This window comes from Peromyscus leucopus, chromosome 22 (genome assembly GCF_004664715.2).
Source record: "Peromyscus leucopus breed LL Stock chromosome 22, UCI_PerLeu_2.1, whole genome shotgun sequence".
In the NCBI taxonomy this organism is placed as follows: domain Eukaryota; kingdom Metazoa; phylum Chordata; class Mammalia; order Rodentia; family Cricetidae; genus Peromyscus; species Peromyscus leucopus.
In genome coordinates, this window is record NC_051081.1 from 6,510,486 (window position 1) to 6,518,459 (window position 7,974).

Consider the following 7,974-nt stretch of genomic DNA (forward strand, 5'->3'; position numbering starts at 1 on the left):
CAATGTGGTAAAGCCTTTGTACAGAAGAGTAGTCTTCTAAGTCATGGAAGACTTCATACTGGAGAGAAACCATATAAATGTGACCAATGTTGTAAAGCATTTACAAAGAAGAGTAATTTTCACAGTCATGAAAGAATTCATACTGGACAGTAACATATAGATGTAATCAATGTGGTAATTTCAGATGTGAATGGTGTGAGCTGGAAACTGAATTGTGTGTTCTATAAGAGGAGCTTGCTGGAGTCTAGTGTCATAGGGGTTCAGGTCCAGAAGAAGAGATCAGGCATCAGGCATCAGTAGTGGAAGGAGACTGCCATGATCTGAGCGTGAAGCAATATAGCTGCTGCTTTATTGAAAAACAACTACACATTTCATGCTTTATAACTGAATCTTAGGTTAGACTCAAGCAGGTTAAAAACAGACTTAATGATTCCAGGATAAAAGCAGCCATCAACCTCATTACAGCATTTTTCCTGAGACAAAAAGTGATAAATTCAGCAAGTACCTTAATTCCTTTCTGGATGTGAGCTCATTGTTTTCTTTCATAGTTGGTTTAATCCTCGGAACTTGGTGTATCCAGTTAGTAAATCATTAAGTTCTCTATGTTTGGTGGAATCAGTGGGATGCAATGGGGCTTCTTGTGTGGCAGTCGGCATAGTATTCACATTGTGTGGTTCCATGTTGGTCGGGATTTTTTCCAAGAAGTTTGTTTAAAGAGACTGCCTTGCCTATGTATAAGTTCCATCCTCTAGTATAGCCTGCAAAATACATTTCCCACAGTAAAAGGCATAAAGAAACTCCATAACATATAGTGAGAATTGTTAAAATTGAAATAAAAATGATGCTGGAGAATTAAGATCGGCAATCAGGAAATGCTGGAACTTTGTCCAACAGCAATGGTCACCGTGCAGTCCATGCCAGGTGCTAAACTGCTAAACAATTTCTCATCCCCTTTTATTTAAGATTCATTTTATTTTTGCTATCTTTGTGAGTCCACATTAATAGTATAGTTTGAAATCAGATGTCAGCCTGTGTGACCCAGTTCTTCCTTTCTACCACGTCTCTTCTGAGGACCAGACCAGGTCCATCAGTCTTGGTTGCAAGCAATTTTACCTGCTGAGCCATGCCATAATGACTGCCATTTGATATGAAAACATTGATGTAGCTGAGTTTTTCATATACAGGTCTACACTGAGAACCTGCCTCAAAACCAAACCAAAACTGCAAACACAAACATTTGTTAAAAAACTGTGTGTGTGTGTTTTGAGATGGAGTCTATTTCAGTTGCCTAGAATGGCCTAGAACTCACACTGTAGCCCTTAAATCCTGCCCCTTGGCTTGGTTTCCTAAGTACCTGGGGAACAGGGCTGGACTAGGGAGTGAGCAAGCCAGAGCACAGAGTGGCTAACTGTGTCCTGGGGCTCACAGGTAGTAGCCAGAGGTGCATGACAAGATCAGAATGTTCCTGGGTTGGATTAGAATCCAGAACCATGCTTCACCATGGATGGGAAGAGTCCCAGTATTCAATCTTGGGGGTCGAAATGTCCTGAGAGTCTCATGTAGGCTAGGGCCACAAATGCAGTGTCAGGCATTGCTTATGAAGAGAGAGATATACAATGCTGAGCCCATAGTCATGGCTTAGTTGGAGCTGCAGTGGCCTCATATAGAGGGTGAGTGAGCATGCCAGGGCCAGAGCTGAGCTCCAGGAGTCCCTGGACAAGGACAAGGAGAATGATGCAAAAGAGGCTTCCTTCTTGCTCACTGGTAGAGCACACTGGGCTGAGATTACACAAAATTGAAAATCCTCCCAGGTGGCAAAGTATTGCAAAAGCCTTCCAATTCTCACATGGGAAACTGAAACAGAGAAGGGAAACTGTCATGGCTAGAGCAATTCTGGGTATTGTTCCAACTGGTTATTGTAACTATGGTAACAAGTGTGGTGCACTTACATCTGTCTGAATAACAGGCATAGGGTCGGGAAGTCACTCAACAAAGGTGAAAGACAACAAATGGACATTAGCATGATTTGAACCCATGTATACCATGTGTACTCATAAAATTTTTAAGTCTGCATGTATTTATTGATTTAGGTGTGAGAGCATGTATGTGTGGGAATCAGAGGACAACTTACCTGAATCCATGTTCTCCTTCAACCATGTGGTTCCCAGGGACGCGGATCTCAGATAGAAAAACAGGCTTGGCAGCAAGTATCTTTACCACCAGAATCATCTCACAAGCCCTCAGTTGTATCATTTTGTGAGAATGTGCATGTGTGGAGGTCACAGGTCAAAGTTGGGCATTTCATAAATTGATATTATACTCCAAGTTGACTTTATCATTATTGGGCATAGCACAGCATCTCCAGACTCCAGAATTCCCCGAGATGTGCCAATGGAGACTCTAAGGACAGGGGAGGCATTGTGGCTTTCTCTCTAGAGCCAAATAGACAAAGTATTTGTTGACCTAAAGTTCAGACAGTGGACAGTGCCTGGCTTATTTGTGCTGTGTGTACACAGGGCCTTGAGTCCTTAAAAGATAATCTGTGTTTTTGATTGTGGTAACAAATCACACCCCCATAAATTCATGGCTGTATTGTCCACATATTGCTTTACTTTTCCTGTTTGTCATTCTGGCCCTATATATTCCACTCCTTTTGTGCTTTGTTTTACCTGAGATCAAGTTCAAATCCCTAGAAGCTGAATATTTCCCCCCCTGAAGAGGCCAATCTGGATGCCAAGATTTGATGAACATCAAAACATGATCTGTTATCCCTTCAAGGGTAACAAAGTAATTGTTTGAATTTTTTCCTTCCCAAACATTTAAATGAGGAACATTTTCAGCACCTGGGGTATTCAAACACAAGTTCTGAGTTGGTTCAGCTCCTGTCCTGAATCTGGTACCCTGTACCGAGCTCCAGTGAAGAGGTCCCTGGTTGCATCCTGGCTCCGGGTGGCCGCTCATGAAACCCCAGTAATTACAGAACTTCCAAAAAAGCCTTTGTGTTAAAGGAACCTTTAAGGTGCAGCAGCTCATAGGAGGAGGAAACACGGAAAGGCCAAATGAGAGTCTTGCTGCTGAGAATCTAGTAACTACTGGCTCTATGGATCATGGTCAGGTAATGGGACATAGAGAAAATCATCTCTGTACAGAGATGGATAGCTTGCTGGATCCAGCCTGGACCAGGTGCCTCAGGGACATGTCCCTGCTTCAGCCATCTGTGACCAATGAAGTTCAGGTTTTGATTTAGGTACAGAGGTGTGTGGTTGTGTCTTGCTATAGATGCAGCTGATGCAAGCAAGCCCAGGGCTGTTGAGGAGACAGCTCAGCCATTCAGTCTCCATCATTGACCTCTGCAAGATAAAGCCTTAGGGACCACCTTCCTCAGCTTGCAGGATGATGTCCAGATCTCCTGCACTGGGAAATCAGCCTGGACATTACCAATGGTGCTAGCTAGCCCCATCACAACATGACTGCCTACACTCTCCCTGTGATTCCCATTACTCTGCAACACTTCACATGTTACAACTTCTGATATGCCACCTACATCACAAGTATCCACCAGGAAAGTGTAAGCTCACTGTGAAAGGGAAACATAACCCGTGTGGAACATGGGATGATGGCAGGAATGTGGCAGATTGGCTTAGTATGAGCTTCTGGACCCAAAACTCAGTTATGGCAATAAACATGAGTACAGTGCGATATTTAAGATATCTAGGGAATGTTGTGGCTCATAGGTAAAGCCCCTGCATAGAATACCCATCATTTTTTCTATAGATAATTAAAAAAGGTCTCAACCTCCTGGAGTACGCAGAAGGTATTGCAAAGCCTGGCATTGTACTGCTGAATTCAGATCATGAAAGGTAACCCTTTGACACTGGGAAATGTTCTGAGTGGGCCTTCTGGAGGCACCAATATCAAATCTGATCCAATCATTATCTGTCAGCATCAAAACTCCCAAAGTTAGCACACAGTGGTTTATTAACTTCATATTTTTATATGCCCATGAGAACAGACAATAGGCACAAAGAGGTATTGTATAGTACAAAGAGCTTCTGAATTAAATCACTTTGTGTATTTTAAAGATGTATTAACCTCGGAATGGATACTGGGATATGTGCTCCATTGGGGAAGAGATTTTGCCTTCATTTTCACATGAGAAAAAAAGCGATCAATGCCATCAAGATTGATAAAGGTAAGGTTTGAATAGGAATGACCTGCTTAATAAGAAGTGACAGTTCATCAGACAGCTTGGTCATTCAATCCAAGCTAATATGAAGACTAACAAATGCCTTTCATTTGATCAGACAAAGAAAAATTTTAAAAAATGTATTTTCAAATGATAATTTACCAATGGCACACTTTTCATACTGGCATGAAATGAAACATGGCTTTTCTTGTATCAATTCCATGCTACAATGTTAGACTGTAGGTTGTAACGTGACCCATGACATTTTGGACATCAGCTTTTGAGTTTTCTTCTTAAACAAAAAGGACAATTTTATTGCTTGCTGTTAAAAATCACAGTTAAGAGATTTAAGTTCATTAAAGTAAATTCAAAGGGTTACTACAGCTCAAACTGTTTTTCTAATTCTCTCAGAGTTGGAGTGATTAGGAGCTAAGATGTTTGAGAGAGCAGTGATAGCCCATGCTTTTCATCCCTGCTGAGACACAGATCTCTACGGCTTACTTTTTTTTAAAGGCATGGTAGTTCACACCTTTAATGCCACTACTCAGGGTCAAAAGTCAGATGCAGTGTTTACAGGTTATTGTAATAAATCCTCTACAGAATTACTAGAAAGGCAGCTAATTTCCAATGGGGACAGGAGCAAAGAGCAGCTTTTGTGGCTGCCTTTATGCTCTTCTCTGTGCATACAACCTTGACCACTGTTTAACCAGATGGTATCCTGACGATATATATCATCATATTTATTGCTTAATTGGCATCTATGGACTCTTCATAAAGCAAAAAGAGTCCACCTACATTTACCATATGGATTCTATTGCAAACACTTTCCATATTAGGAGAATAAATATCCTCTCAGAAAAAAAAAAATCTGCACATTTTTTTGAGGCATGGACAACCTGATAGTGAAGGCCAACTATCCTATGGTGATCTGGGCACCCCTTACAATGGTGGATTGGATCTCTTCAAAGTCGGAGTCCTCAGCATGGAAGGAAAGTTATTACAGTAGAAATGGTACATATCAGAATTCCTTAGTTGCTGGGATATGGTTAGCACTGAAGAAATAGTTCAATTGCCTAATGTGCTCACCCCTCTGCCAAGAGAGGCAACTATTGAACTGCAGGGACCAACAGAATGGTGAAATCATTTGGCTAGGTCATGGTTAACTGATGGCTCATCAACCATTGATGGATCTCAAACTAAAATGGAAAGTGTCACCCGCTAGTCTTGAGATGGAATGACCAAGTTTGAGGAAGAAGATACCACAAAATCATTAAACCACAATTGAATAGAAGACAAACAGCTAAAGGAGGCCAAAGGAACATCTGCAGTTCATGGGCCTGTGCAGTGGCACAGTTAAACAGCAATCAAACTGGAAAAGCACTCACTGGCAGGTGAATGGCAAAGACAGCGGGTCATGGGAGGCATGGATGGAAATGGCAGCACCCGGCAAAACTTAGCAAGGCTGTGAAACTTTATGTATTTCGTAAGAGCATAAAAGAGAAAATCTCTGAAAATAAGGAAATATTGGACAAATTGTCATGTTTAATTTAGATTAGAATATTAAAATTTTTTCAGGGAATACATTCAGAATAAATCAGCAACAATGATAGTTATACATTTGAAAAACTAGAAAGTTTACCCCTAAAACTAAAAAGGAAGGAATATGTAGAATCAAATTACACCAGGGCATTCTATGAGAATAACTAGATAAAGAATCTATAGTGACATGGTGGTTTAAATCTTTAATTCCAGCACTCGCAAGGCATATGCCTTTAATCCCAACAATATAGAGGCAGAGACAGGCACATAAAAATTTAAGTGATTTAAATTTAAAAGCCACTTGAAATCAAAGTGAATGTTGTTTGAGAATATGCCTTTACAAAGTGTGAAGATTTTTCACTGATTGGTTTAATAAAGCACTGAATGGCCCTAGTTAGGCAGGAAGAAGTTAGGCAGGACTTCTGGGGACACAGAGGTCTCTGGGAAGAAGAAAGGCAGAGTTTCAGCAAGGAAGTGTATAAGATGAATTGCTAAACAGTCTTTTTTTTTTCAGTAATTGAGTAAAACTGAAATTTATTATAAGCCACAGTCGGCCTAGGGACCTCCATGCTATATTTATAGCCTCCATTGTTCTATGGGTTGTGGTCTGATTGTTCTTTATTTTATATCTAGAATCCACTTATGAGTGAGTACATACCATGACTGTCTTTCTGGGTTTGGGTTACCTCACTCAGGATGATTTTTCCTAGTTCCATCCTTTTGGCTGCAAATTTCATGCTTTCATTGTTTTTCCCTGCTGAGTAGTACTCCATTGTGTATATGTACCACATTTTTTTCATCCATTCTTCCATTGACAGGCATCTATGTTGTTTCCAGGTTCTGGCTATTACAAATAATGCTGCTATGAACATAGCTGAGCATGTATCTTTATGGTATGAATCAGCATTCCTTGGGTATATGCCCAAGAGTGGGATGGCTGGGTCTTGAGGTAGTTCGATTCCTAATTTTCTGAGAAACCCCCATACTCATTTCCACAGTGGTTGTACTAGTTTACATTCCCACCAACATTGGAGGAGTGTTCCCTTTGCTTCACATCCTCTCCAACATTGGTTGTCAATGGTGTTTTTGATCATAGCCATTCTGACAGGTGTAAGGTGGTATCTCAGAGTCATTTTGATTTGCATTTCTCTGATGATTAAGGATGTTGAGCATTTCTTTAAATGTCTTTCAGCCATTTGTGGTTCTTGTTTTGTGAATTCTCTGTTTAGCTCTTTAGCCCATTTTTTAATTGGACTGTTTAGTATTTTGCTGTCTAGTTTCTTGAGTTCTTTATATACTGTGGAGATCAATCCTCTGTCAGATGTGGGGTTGGTGAAGATCATTTTCCATTCTGTTGGCTGTCTTTTTGTCTTACTGACTGTGTCTTTTGCCCTGCAAAAGCTTCTCAGTTTCAAGAGGTCCCATTTATTAATTGTTGTGCTCAGGATCTGTGCTGTTGGTGTTTTATTTAGGAAATGGTCTCAGGTGCCAATGCATTCAAGAGTGCTTCCTACTTTCTTTTCTATTAAGTTTAGTGTAACTGGATTTATGTTCAGGTCTTTGATCCACTTGGACTTGAGTTTTGTGCATGGTGACAGATATGGATCTATTTGTAATCTTTTACATATTGAGATCCAGTTATGCCAGCACCATTTGTTGAAGATACTTTCTTTTTTCCATTGTATAGTTTTGGCTCCTTTGTCAAAAACCAGGTGTTCATATGTGCATGGATTAATGTCAGGGTCTTCAATTCGATTCCATTGGTCCGTATGTCGGTTTTTATACCAGTACCAAGCTGTTTTTATTACTATAGCTCTATAGTAGAGTTTGAGGTCAGGGATGGTGATGCCTCCAAGGGCTGCTTTATCGTCTAGGATTCTTTTAGCTATCCTGGGTTTTTTGTTTTTCCATATGAAGTTGAGTGTTTTTCTTTCCAAGTCTGTGAAGAATTGTGTTGGGATTTTGATGGGGATTGCATTGAATCTGTAGATTGCTTTTGGTAAGATTGTCATTTTTACTATGTTAATCCTACCTATCCATGAGCATGGGAGATCCTTCCATTTTCTGATATCTTCTTCAATTTCTTTCTTTAGAGATTTAAAGTTCTTATCAAAAAGGTCCTTCACTTGTTTAGTTAGTATTATCCCAAGGTATTTTATATTATTTGTGGCTATTGTAAAGGGTGATGTTTCTCTCACTTCTTTCTCAGCCCTCTTATCATTTGTGTATAGGAGGGCTACTGATTTTTT